Source organism: Lissotriton helveticus, chromosome 1_1, assembly GCF_964261635.1.
Source record: "Lissotriton helveticus chromosome 1_1, aLisHel1.1, whole genome shotgun sequence".
Classification (NCBI taxonomy): Eukaryota; Metazoa; Chordata; class Amphibia; order Caudata; family Salamandridae; genus Lissotriton; species Lissotriton helveticus.
The window spans coordinates 654215569-654228043 of NC_136057.1; positions in this window are offsets into that span (position 1 = coordinate 654215569).

Consider the following 12475-nt stretch of genomic DNA (forward strand, 5'->3'; position numbering starts at 1 on the left):
GAAGGTTTTGCAAAATTGTGTCAACCGGGAGGAGACGGTAAAATTGAATTTTCCAAATGACGTCGCTGAGTAACAGATGACAAGGCGGGTACACCTGTGTCTCTTGTTTCGTATTCCCCCTCTTGACGTTCCCGGCGCCGTTTTCCTAGGACGGTCCTAGGAAAACGGAGTGAATACTACTTACTTTCCAAACTCCAAACACAGGATTCCCTAACATTTACTCCTACATCCTTATATATGTCTATTCTGTTCACCCATGTCTCAAATGTCTAACTGAATAGGGTGTTGTTCTATTGTGGTCTCTTATCTATTGAATTAACTTCCTATACACGTAACTACCAATCATCACTTGTATACAGTGCAGGGGCATTGTTGTTTTTCTACATTGTGCATGGATCAATCCTTGGTCCATCCCTGAGCGGTTGTGAGGATTTACCGCTCGCCCTATTGCCTATACTAACTATATAACAGTCTTGGAAACTGCACTTTACGGGCACTCTGCTTGTGCGCCTTGTAATTCTGGAATACCGAAAAAACCTCCCAGTTGTTTTTTACTGCAACCAAAGTACCCGGGGGCAGATTTATGAGTTCTGGCGCATCTCTGCAAATCAGCAGGGATGCGCCAGAACTGATGCGTCACGCAATTCCCTCCTTGCGGCACAACAGATGCGCCGCATTTACAATGTGGCGCACCATGGTGCAAGGAAGGGCAGATGCGTGACGCATCTTGTGGTGTACGGGCGGCGCATTGCTGGAGTAGCGTCGCAAGTGCGACACAACTCCTGCAATGTACAGAGGCCACCCATACATAACGTGGTGCGTCACTCCTTACGCCTGCTTCAAGCAGGCGTAAGGATTTGACTCAGCAGGGTGGTAAAACTGACTCAGTGAAATCTTGTAGATTTCACTGCGTCAGTTTTACGGGGCTTTCCTACGAGGGAACGCCCACCCTGCGACAGAACGCCCACATGAAACCTGACACAGGTTTCTTGTGGCGCAGAACTTTACAACGTGACGCATCTGCCTAGATGCGTCACGTTGTAAACAGGTTGCAGGGATGCGCCACGTTTCCGCGCCGTTGCGTGACGCAACGGCGGCGTAAACGTGGCGCAAGTCCGACATAAATCTGCCCCCCGATGTTTCCTAAGCCAATACGGTTACGGTGTTTTTACGGTGTTATCTCCCAAAGCACATTTAAAGACTGAATGAGATGCCGAGTAACAGTGTCTATCATGCACAAAATAGTTCACTAACCTCAGTATATAAGCATCCATTCTGCTCCTGAGTTGAAACATGCATTGCGATTTTATCTGTTTTAGTTGATATTGTCTAGATTGAGAATAAACGTTATGGGGCAGATTTATGATGGGAATGCGCCACGTTTGCGTCACGCAACTGCAGCGTAAACGTGGCGCATCCCTACGACCCATTTACAACGTGACGCATCTAGGGAGATGCGTCTCGTTGTAAAGCCCTGCGCCACTTGTGGGCGTTCCGGCGCAGGGTGGGCGTTCCGGGGCAGGTGCGCCTCGCAAAAGTGGCTGAGTGAAATCTATAAGATTTCACTCAGTAACTTTCAGGCCAATGCTGCGTCAAAACCCTGCGCCTGCTTGAAGCAGGCGTAGGTCTTGATGCAGCATTGTATAGATGGTGCACCCCCGAGCCTTGCTGGAGCTGTGTTGCGCTTGCGATGCAACTCCAGCAATGCGCCACCTTTACGGCACAGATGCGTCACGCATCTGTGCCGTTTTTGTCCCATGGTGCGCCGCATTGTAAATGCGGCGCACCATGGGTGGCGGAGCAGCGGCGCAAAATAACTGGCGCATCCCTGGGTATGCGCCAGTTATCATAAATCTACTCCTAAGTATGCATCGCAAATTTATTAGCAGTTTACTATAATGCGGCTCATACATTTTGTCACCCTCACTTGAATGAATATGCCTGGGTATTACGAGTGTTTCTCAAAATGCACATCATACCGTAGTTTACTGTGACTTAACTTCGTAATCAGTGGACTAGAATAAGGTAGCACAGATTGAAAATGAACTCATTCTGTGTTTATAATTTTGGCACATACATAGAGGCATATGCACCTACCACCACAGGCGAATGAAAGAGAGGCAATTTGCCACAAATCTGCTTGTGAGACCAGTAGACATGATGCTCCTCATGGGTCAGACCTTGGCTCTGCAAGTTGTGTTTGGCTGCTGGATGTGGTCCAGAACACGGGACATCTTACATGTATTTTCCTCACCATCTCAAAATGTGTATTCATTGGACTGGTTTTGGCTACAGCTGACCGGTAACCCAATGCTGCTGCTGAGTGTCCGAAGCCGGTACTAATCAATATCCAAAAATCCATTTTACATTCTGCTTCGAAATTTTGCATAGGACTTAATTAAATCTTTATGAAAACTCCAGTATGAGCAGAATATTTCAAGCGCAGTGCCATACAATGGTGGTGGAGTGGTGTGGCTCACTGGTTAGAGGCGGCAGACCCGGAAGCAGAGAACGGCCCGGGACCAGGGTTCAATTCCCGACGCGGCAGGGTCGTGGACCAGGGTCAGCGGACCAGGGTCAGCGGACTCGATAATTCTCGCCTCGGTGCCTACTCTAACCAGGGATCACACTCGGCAACTCTGGGCATTAGCTTGCCTCATCTCTACAACGGCCCCCCACATTCGCCGGGGATGCCTGGTTTCACCTTGGAGATACCCTGTAGGGACCATCTTACAGGGAAAACCAGGACGGGTTCCCCAGCGGTCTACAGCGACACGACGCCTCAGGGCAGCAGTGCGCTTTACAAGACACATACACACACAGACACAATGATCACAAGCTTTGGAAGATGATCATAAATTCTGCAGATGTGCTTATTTTCATCTTACTTCTAACTCGTCCCTGGCGTAGGCTGAGAGGCGATGCAGCCTAGCAGCTAGAGCTGCCAACTTTGGAACTAGGAAATCAGGGCCCAGACTTACTATCTCTTTGAGCCACGATTGTGTGACTGGAAAGTAGCCCTAAAGTAAGGCAAAGCAGTGCTATGCACCACTTTGCATAAAGAGGTAGTATCATGGGTGATACATGGGGGTTCCTATACAAATACCCCTTGTTGTTTATACAAAGTCCTATCCACGAGAAAAAGTTGAACGGCTCCAAGACTGAGGTGCTTGTGGTAGGGAGTGGCCCGTCTGTGTGGTCTTCAGCATGGTGGCCTAACTGCTTGGGCCCTACACCTAGGCCTGCACAACAGGCCAAAAATCTAGGGGTTGTATTTGACTCTGAGCTATCATTCACGCCCCAAATTAACCGGGTTGTGGGTATGTGTTTTGGAGTACTTAAAACCCTACGTAAGGTCCTTGATATGCTCCCTGTTGGAGACAGACAGACCCTCGTACACGCCTTGGTCACCTCGAGACTAGATTATGCAAATCTGCTGTATCTGGGTAGTACAGTTAGCAACATCAATCGTCTCCAGGTGCTGCAGAATGCAGCGGCCAGGCTGGTGTTAAGGCTTCCGAGACGCACTTCCTCCAAAGCAGCCTTAAAATCTCTCCACTGGCTACCAATCTCTCAAAGGATCAAATTTAAAGCCCTATGTGTGTGCCACCGGATTTTAGGAGGCAGGGCACCTATCCCTCTCAACGGTCTTATTACCCCCTATAGACCTGAACGAACGCTTAGATCTTCGGATACTGGCCTTGTCAAGGTTCCTAAAATACGCAGAGCCGGGATGGGTGGAAGATCGTTCCGTTTTCTTGCAGCCAAGCACTGGAACTCACTACCGATTGAACTTCGTCTCGAACCCTCCGAGACCATGTTCCGCAGAGCCCTCAAAACATACCTGTTCCGCCTAGCACTACCCTAGTTCCACCCCCTCACTCTTCTCATTTTTAGCAACTCAGCGCAGGGACACGCCGGTGAGCGTAACTAGCGCTTTATAAAATTCCAAAGTAAATAAATAAATAGGCACCACTTTGCTCCAAAAGGTATTTTTCCTCAATCAAGCGTAACATTGAAGAAAAGTTTTCTTTTCACACCCAACACATTGAACCACCTCCCTCAACTCATCACAGCCGCCTCCTCTTCATTTCTTGATTTCTACAAACTGATGATTTGGCTCTTCATTTAAGCTCCTTAAAACCACACACCTACACACTTTGCCCAAGCACCTGGATACCCTCTCGAATGATTAGTTCACCATACAAATCAACATAACCTAACATTTTCTCCGAACTTGTCCAAGCTTGTATCTGTGCTGTACTGTACAGCACACATACAGACTATGAAAAATTGAAAACTATGTCTTAGTATAATATGTTGTACTGAAGGGTACCTTCCAACTTTTAGAAATCATGTACTATAGTTGCAGTGCTTTGTTGCATGAAATATCAGCTTGGGCTCAGGCTCGTAATCTTGTCTCAACATATTGCCTGTGTGCATATTTACACATATTTACAAGAGCAGTGCGTCACCGGAGCATCACGTTTTGCTAAGCTCCGGTGATGCTGTGCCCTGCTTCATAGTTTCAAGATGGCATTAAGTCACTTTGCGTGGCTTTATGCCACCTTGTGAGTGTGGTACTCCTTGATGCAGTTTTCTGCGACAAGGGGGGTGCAAAGGGTGTTGCTGTGGGCATTCCCATGCAACACCCATTGCTTTTTTAGTGCGCAAGTGTGTGAACAGGAATGCGCTGTATTTTTGTAAATACGGACGCAGCTCGGTGCAACCAAATTACTTGTAGCACCTCACCATTACCATCTAAATATGCCTCTTATTCTACCTGTACATTAAAAATGTGTAACTTGTCTGGTTCTCTAGAACGACATTCTTCTTTTTATTTTTTTATTTTGATTGGCCATTTTTGCTTTAATCTTTTATTTGGAATATGGTAATTACATTCTAGACCACTGGGGACCTACTTTGGCCCCACTGGCCACAGTCATTGTCGAGTACATAAACCTTGTTCTTAGTTGCCCAGAAAGTAGCAATGGCTGTAAGTCTCCACCTCCTACTTATTAACACTTCTAATGGACATGGATGAATACCACAAATCTGGTACAAACTGTAGAATTGTAAAAATCTCATGGTATCAGTTATTTTGATCTTTTAACTATCACATCTAGATTTCTATTTAGGATTTCTTTTTTAAAAAAATGTTTTATTTGATTTTACAACAGAAAGACAATACAACATATAACACAGACCCCGTCCCTCCATCCCCGGTCAAGCAGATCAGAAAAACACAAAATTGGCCACTTAAAAGCCATTGAAAGCTATAAAAAACAACACTGAAAAGGAAAATTTACAAGTTAAATTAATGTATTAACATTCAATTTCCTGAGATTGCAAAGTTGAGTTGCGGTTTAAGCAAAACAGACTGGTTACTACTGTATATCTCATTGCATTTTAGACCATTCTCTTAAGGGAGACCAGATTTTTTGTCCTTTAATCTGACTCTTCCTGCCTTTGTTTTTGTATATCGCCATCTCTAAATTAAAAATAGCTAACAATCTTGCAAACCATTGTTGATATGATGGGGCTATAGGATCTAACCAAGCCAAGGCTATACATATTCTCATTACAGCCATCGAGATAAAAATCAATTCGCGACCGGCATTGTGGTTAGCAGGGTTTGTAACACCCAGAACTACAGTTTCATCTGTTAGATTAATCGTTATTCCAAGAATCAGAGTCAGAAAACGTGCAATATTTGTTTTAAGTGGAGTTAAAACGGGACAGGAAGAAAAAATATGTATACAGTCCGCATTTTGTAGATTGCATCGAAAACAACATGTTCCTCTCCCACTGCCCCATTTGGATATTTTGGCCGGGGTATAATACATAAAAAAACATATTTTATAGAATTGGGTTTGAAGTTTAGTAGACATGAGGACCGTTTGAGATAACCCATATGATTGTTCAAATTCCTCAGAGGAGATCGAGATTTTACTTTGCCACTTCTGGATAATTTTTTGAATATCATCCGTATGATATCTCAGTAATAGAGAATATATCTCCCCGATCTTAAACTTTTTCTGTATGTGGCTTAAAATATCGGCTATGTCTATTTTACACCTAATACCCTCTCTCATTGTATGTCTTGACAAAAAGTCTCTAATCTGTAAATACTTAAAGAAGTCTTTCCATTCCAAATGAAACTTATCTCTCATGGTTCCAAAGGAGTGTAGCCCCTCTGAGGAAAAAAAACATCCTAGATGAGTAATCCCAGCCGCATTCCACCTATTAATACAGCTATCTCTAAAGATTTCCGGTAGGAAAGGATTATTATGAGTTGGTGTATAGTAGGATAAATGACCTAAACCTACCTTCTTCCTCACAGATTTCCATACCTTAAACGCTCCTATAAGCGTTTTTAATCTCACTTTTTTGTGATAGCTATCGAATAGATATCTCCACAGATAGCCTGTGCTGTTATCCCCCAGTATTATCCGGTGAATTGATGGGGTCTCATCTTCCCCTACATCTATCCTCTCGAGATGGAAGAGTTCCTGGTTATATAACAAGACTGTTGCCCAGTAGTATGTTTTAAGATTTGGGAGCGCTAAACCTCCTCTTCCTTTGGGGAGCGTCAGCAGTTTGTATGAACGGCGGGGTTGTTTGTATGACCAGATAAAGTTTGTAAAGATACGCTCCATTGTCTTAAACCAGCGGTCTGAAATTTCAAGATTAATAGCTCTGAATATATACAGTAGCTTTGGAAAGTAGACCATTTTTAGTGCGTTGACCCTTCCAATCAATGAGAGGTGTAAATTATTAATACGGTGGAGATCTTTCTGCATTTTATTCAATGCAGGTTTCAGATTTAAGTTGACAAGTTTTTCTAAGTCAGATGTAATGGTCACCCCTAAGTAGCTAGCAGATTTTGTTATACGCGAGTCCGTCATATCACAGTTATTATTAATGATAATCTGGGTTTTTCCCTGGTTTAATGCATACCCTGAGATTTTTCCGAATATTTTGGCCTCTAACTCAATAGTAGGCATAGCCAAGTTTGGATTGGAAGTAGCGATGGCAATGTCATCGGCATATGCGAGGGTTTTTGTTAGGTAGCCTTGTGTCGATATAGGGGCTATGTTCCTACTGCCTTCCAATCTTCGAATGAACGGATCAATATAGATGGCCAATAACAATGGGGAACAAGGACATCCCTGCCTAGTTCCTCTCGTAATTATCAATTCTTTAGAAAGGCAGCCATTAACCATCACCATGGCCCGTGGATTATTATATAACTTTTGTATTGCCTGTATAAAAACCTGTTTGAATCCCACCCGGGACATGGCCTGCCAGAGGAATTGCCAGGAGACCCTGTTAAAAGCCTTCTCGGCATCGAGTAATATTAGCGCCATAGGGTCTCCTGCCACCTGAGTACTGTCGAATAAGCTGATTACCCGCTGTGTATGATTTGTGGTTTCTCTCCCGGGGATAAAGCCATGTTGAATATTGGATATGAATTGATGGATAATTATTGAAATATGATTAGCCAGTAGTTTGGAATACATTTTTGAATCAGCATTTATTAAAGTAATAGGGCGATAGGAGCCCATCTGGTCCGGGGGCTTGGTTTTTTTCGGAAATATCACAATTTTTGCCCTGGACCATGAGTTTGGAGGTTGTCCTCCTCCAAATACATGTAGGCATAGATCTAACAGTATTTCTTGAAGTGGGTCCAGAAATGCTATATAAAATTCTAATGGGATTGCATCTAGTCCCACTGCCTTCCCACGGGAGAGATCCTTCACTGTTTTTATTATTTCATCAAGAGTGGGGGGCTCTTCTAGACTTTCCTGATCTTCTACGTTTAATTGCTTACAGGTATCTGCTTCTAAATATTCGGTAGTCATAGCTTGGTCTATTTCTCCCTCCTCTGTATACAGTACACTGTAAAAGCGCCAGAATGCTTCTCTGATCTTCCCTGAGTCAGTAACCCTACCTTCTGTCGGGTCAACGATCTCGAGTATAACATTCTGTGCGGTCTGCTGTCTCATCTGTATAGCTAGCTGCTGCCCCATTGTTTCGCTAACTTCATACATTATTTCGCGATGGGCTATAGCTTTTTTTACTGCCTTAATGGTGTATTCATTTGTGATTGATACTCTGGCTATTGCAACCTGTTGCTGGATGTTATCTATTTCTTCTATATTGGAAGAACCACTTGTCACCCTTATAAGATCTTCTTCCACCCTCTTTAATTCGTCCTGTAACCGTCTTAGAGATTCTCTAACACGTTTGTTAATCCTAGAGGAATATTGTATAGTTTCTCCCCTAATTCCTGCTTTTAGGGCATCCCATACAAAGTTTACCGTTGTGCTTCCTTTATTTATTGCTAAAAACTCAAGAATCCAGCTTCTCATATGATTGCAGTATTCGTTCTCAAGTAGCAGAGATCTATCAAATGTCCAGCCTTGTAGTTTCTGGGTTAAAGAAGCTGTATCAACTGTACAAACCAGGGGGTTATGATCCGAGAGGACACGAGGTAGCTTTTCTAGTTTAAATAACGATTTTAATGAGTCGGAAATTAAAAAATAATCTAGCCGGGCATGTATCTGGTGAGGGTTAGAATAAAAAGTATAGCCAGGATCATTAGAATTATGATTCGAAATCTGCCACCCATCTACCAACCCATGGGTGATACATAACTGCTTGATAGCTCTAAAGATCCTTGGTTTTCGGCCCCGATATTGCCAATCATCTTTAGTTGACCAGTTATGTGGAAGATTTATATTGAGATCACCACATATTATGACTGGTAGCGGCCAATTGGTAAGCTCATTAGATAAATAATTAATTACTGAAGGGTCATCATTATTATTTCCGTAAATTGAGCAGATGAGCATCGTTGAAGATTGCCCTATCTGAAATTCTGTAATAACCCATCTGCCAAATTTATCAGATTGTGTTCTGTTAAATTTAATCCCTGCACCTTTAGCTAGAAGAGCTACTCCTCTAACCCGGCTCCCTTGTGTAGTTGCACCGATCACGCTGTACCCAAGAGAGCTCAAAATATGTGATTGTGACCCTTCAATATGAGTTTCTTGTAGGCATACTATGTTGGCACCCATTGACTGTAGACCCACTGCCACCATCTGTCTTTTTTTGATATCGTTTAAACCGCAGATGTTTAGTGACAGTATTTTTAACATCCCCATCTATATTTCTCTTTTTTGTGTTGATTTTGTGAATTTTTTCCTTTCCATTCCCTAGCTAGTTTACTCGAAATGTATCTGACCTGCCCAGCCCTCCCCCTCCCCTTTTCTCTCCCCCCACCCACCACCACCTTTGAAGGTTACCTGGTCCTGCTTCGGCCAGGGGTGTGACGTCCGCGAAAGCGGGTCCTGTAATCTGGGCTAATTTTCTTAAGATAGTTTGTATGCTTAACTAGTTACATTTAAATCATGACTTAGTTAATCTGATTTTGTTTCAGTTTTTAGATTTACCTAACCTGGTCATCTAACTTACTGATTATCCACATTTCCCCAAAGGATTTTTTTTTCTCCTTTTTCTTTTTTTCCTTTCCCTTTTTAAATCAATACAAAAAAAAATAATTAATTCCGTTTATCTATTTCTACCTTCAGTCCTTTTGTCAAGTTTATCTTGTTTCACATGGTTACTGGATCCTGTCCCTGAGATTTCATGCAGGTAGCCCTCTGCCAATATTTCACTGGTAAAGCTTCTTGTAGAGCTCTTAAATATAACTTTAAGGCGTGCCGGGTTTTGCAAAAATACTTTTGCTCCAAGTTTCTGAAAGGGTTCAATTAGCTGGCGCATTTTCCATCTTCGCTCTACTGTTGAACGACATTCTAATGCACTTGGGCCAAGTTATGGGTATATAAAACTGAATACAATTGTTTAAACAGAGATGGTTTCACCTGTGTCACTATTTTATGAGTTAGGATATCTGGTTCATGGCTACGTCTATGATCTATTTAAATGCTTTTCTTTAACTAGGTTATGATAACATACATATTTTTATGTGTATAATTTGACACAGCCTGTTTGGAAGCATGAACCTATTGCTTTGCTATCATTTCCTATTCACAGCCTTCAGCAGTCATTTTGCATGCTGTTTAAGGCGGACCCATATTTGGTGACATGACCATGATGATAGTTTTTCACCCAGTCATCAGCATAAGTAAGTATTAACATTGATATCTGCTACAGGACATATGCCCCTTAACAGCTATGATCCACAATGACTTATGGGCCATTCATGCAAAATGCCCAAAAAACATTTCTTACCAGCAATTCCTGTTTGCACCCCTTGGCACCCACCTTGCAGGACCATTGTTAGACCCATCAGCTTTAGGGTAGTCTTGCCCAAAATCTTTTGCCTTTCTTGTCCATTTTTGCTGATCTACTTTTTGCTGGCCTTAGGACTCTGTGCACATTACCACTAGTAACTGGTGCTTGTGCTCACTCCTTAAAACATGGTAGAATTGGCTCCTACTCAATTGGCATATTTAATTTACTTTTCAGTCCCTTCAAAAATGGCACTACCTGTGCCCCGGGTCTGTAAAGTAAATGCAACCAGGGGGGCCTGCAGCATTGATTGTGTCACCCACTTAAATAGCATTTTAAACATGTCTCAGGCCGACCTTTGCAGAATGTGTATACAGCTTTAAACTGCCATGTTGGCATGGCAAAGTAGACCTTTATTGCCAGTCCCAAACTCTCTAGGATAGGCCCTGGACAGCCCAGAGGGCAGGATGCAATGTACTTAGAAAGAGTGTTGCGTACCTTTCAGTTTTACATGTCCTGTTAGAGAAAAATTCTTAAATTTGTTTTCCACTACGGCAAGGCCTATCTATCACATAAGATAACATTGGAGCTACCTTTATATATTTAAGACGCTGTAATTTCAAAATGGGAACGGGTCACCAGTTCATGGTTGATGTCTTTGGAAATGTAATGAAAAATCTCTCTCATGGTTAAGTCGGATTTTACATATAAATTTTGAAAAAGCCACTTTTAGAAAGTAGGCTTTTTCCTGCCATTTAGTGCCTGTAGCCTGTCCTTGGGTCACATGACTGGGTGTAGCTGACAATTGGGTTTTGTACATTCCTTCTAGACAGCCACATACAATAAAGTGCTTAGGTGCGCCTGGATGGACCATCACTGGTAGGATAGGAGGATGGAGCTGAGCAGAGCCATACTTACACTTGACTAGGCTGCCTCCACACAATGGGCTGTATACTCACGGTGACTAGCATGGAGCCAGGACAGAGAAAGCAGGATGTCTTGGTGACTTCAAAGGGAAATCTCCAGAAGCTTCTCCAGCAGAAGGGCAGCAGTTATAAATATTGGACCTCAGATAAAACCTCTTCAGTACACTTCTGGACCTGTGGATAGTCTGCCAGGAAGAAGGAATTATGTGCTGCTGAAAGGACTGCCACTCTGCTCTACTGCTGCTCTGAAGACCTGCTGTCCTTTTGTTCTTTTCTGCTGCCTGCTGTCCTCTTACCTGGGTGAAAATGATTGGACCTTCATCTGCTGAACACTGGCTCCCAAAGGGCTCCAAGGGCTAGTTGGATGGCCTCCTGACATGAGCCTTTGAACAGAAGGACCCAACAACCTTGAACCCAGCACCTGGACTCTGCATCTGTGAGAATACTCTGCCAAGAGGTGCCACCCCAGTCCTGGACTCTTGAAAGTCGGCCCAAGGTGCTCTGCCAGCCTCTCAAAATCCAGCAGAACTGATGCATCTCCCCTGCTGTGCGGCGCACCATGAGCAGATTTGCATCATTGCCGCTGTTTGGTGGATTGGTCCAGTCACAAATATCAACAATGCAGCCCATAGCCTCAGCGGAACCGCTGCTGTGTGACATTTCCTCGGCGCAGGCTCTTGCATCCCTTGTCAACAGCAGCCTCAATGACAATGCTAGACTCAGCATCATAGCCTCACAGTTCTTCAGGACCGATGCATCATCCAGGCTGTGCAGCACATCCTCAATGCCAGACTTTCCATCTGAAGCCCACCTCAACGGGATTATTAATGACGACGCAGGAACTTGCAGCGCAGCCTCCCCTTATCTTGGAACCAACACATCGCTTCAGCTGTGCAACACATTTTCGACACGGACCCCTGCAACGTGCTGCAAGCCAGGTTTTAAAGTACATTGTTCAGCTGGCTTAACTGGGTCTCTGTATCCAGCCTGTGTTTCATTGTGGTCAAACGGAAGTTGTGACTTTGTCCCAGTCTGGCACAACCAGATATCCACAGTTGGTTCTTTGTGCTTTTTAGCACTATTTTTACAGAAATCCTTAAAATGTAATATATTTGGTTCTACTGATTGGATGTTTGAATTTTTGGTCATGTTTTATTTATTAAAAAAGGATTCGGTTTTTTTAATCTGGTGTTGGATTTTTTTTAAGTGTGTTTTCACTGTGTTACTGTTTGAAGTGTTTTACAAATACTTTACACATTACCTTTGAGTTAAGCCTCGCTACACTGTTC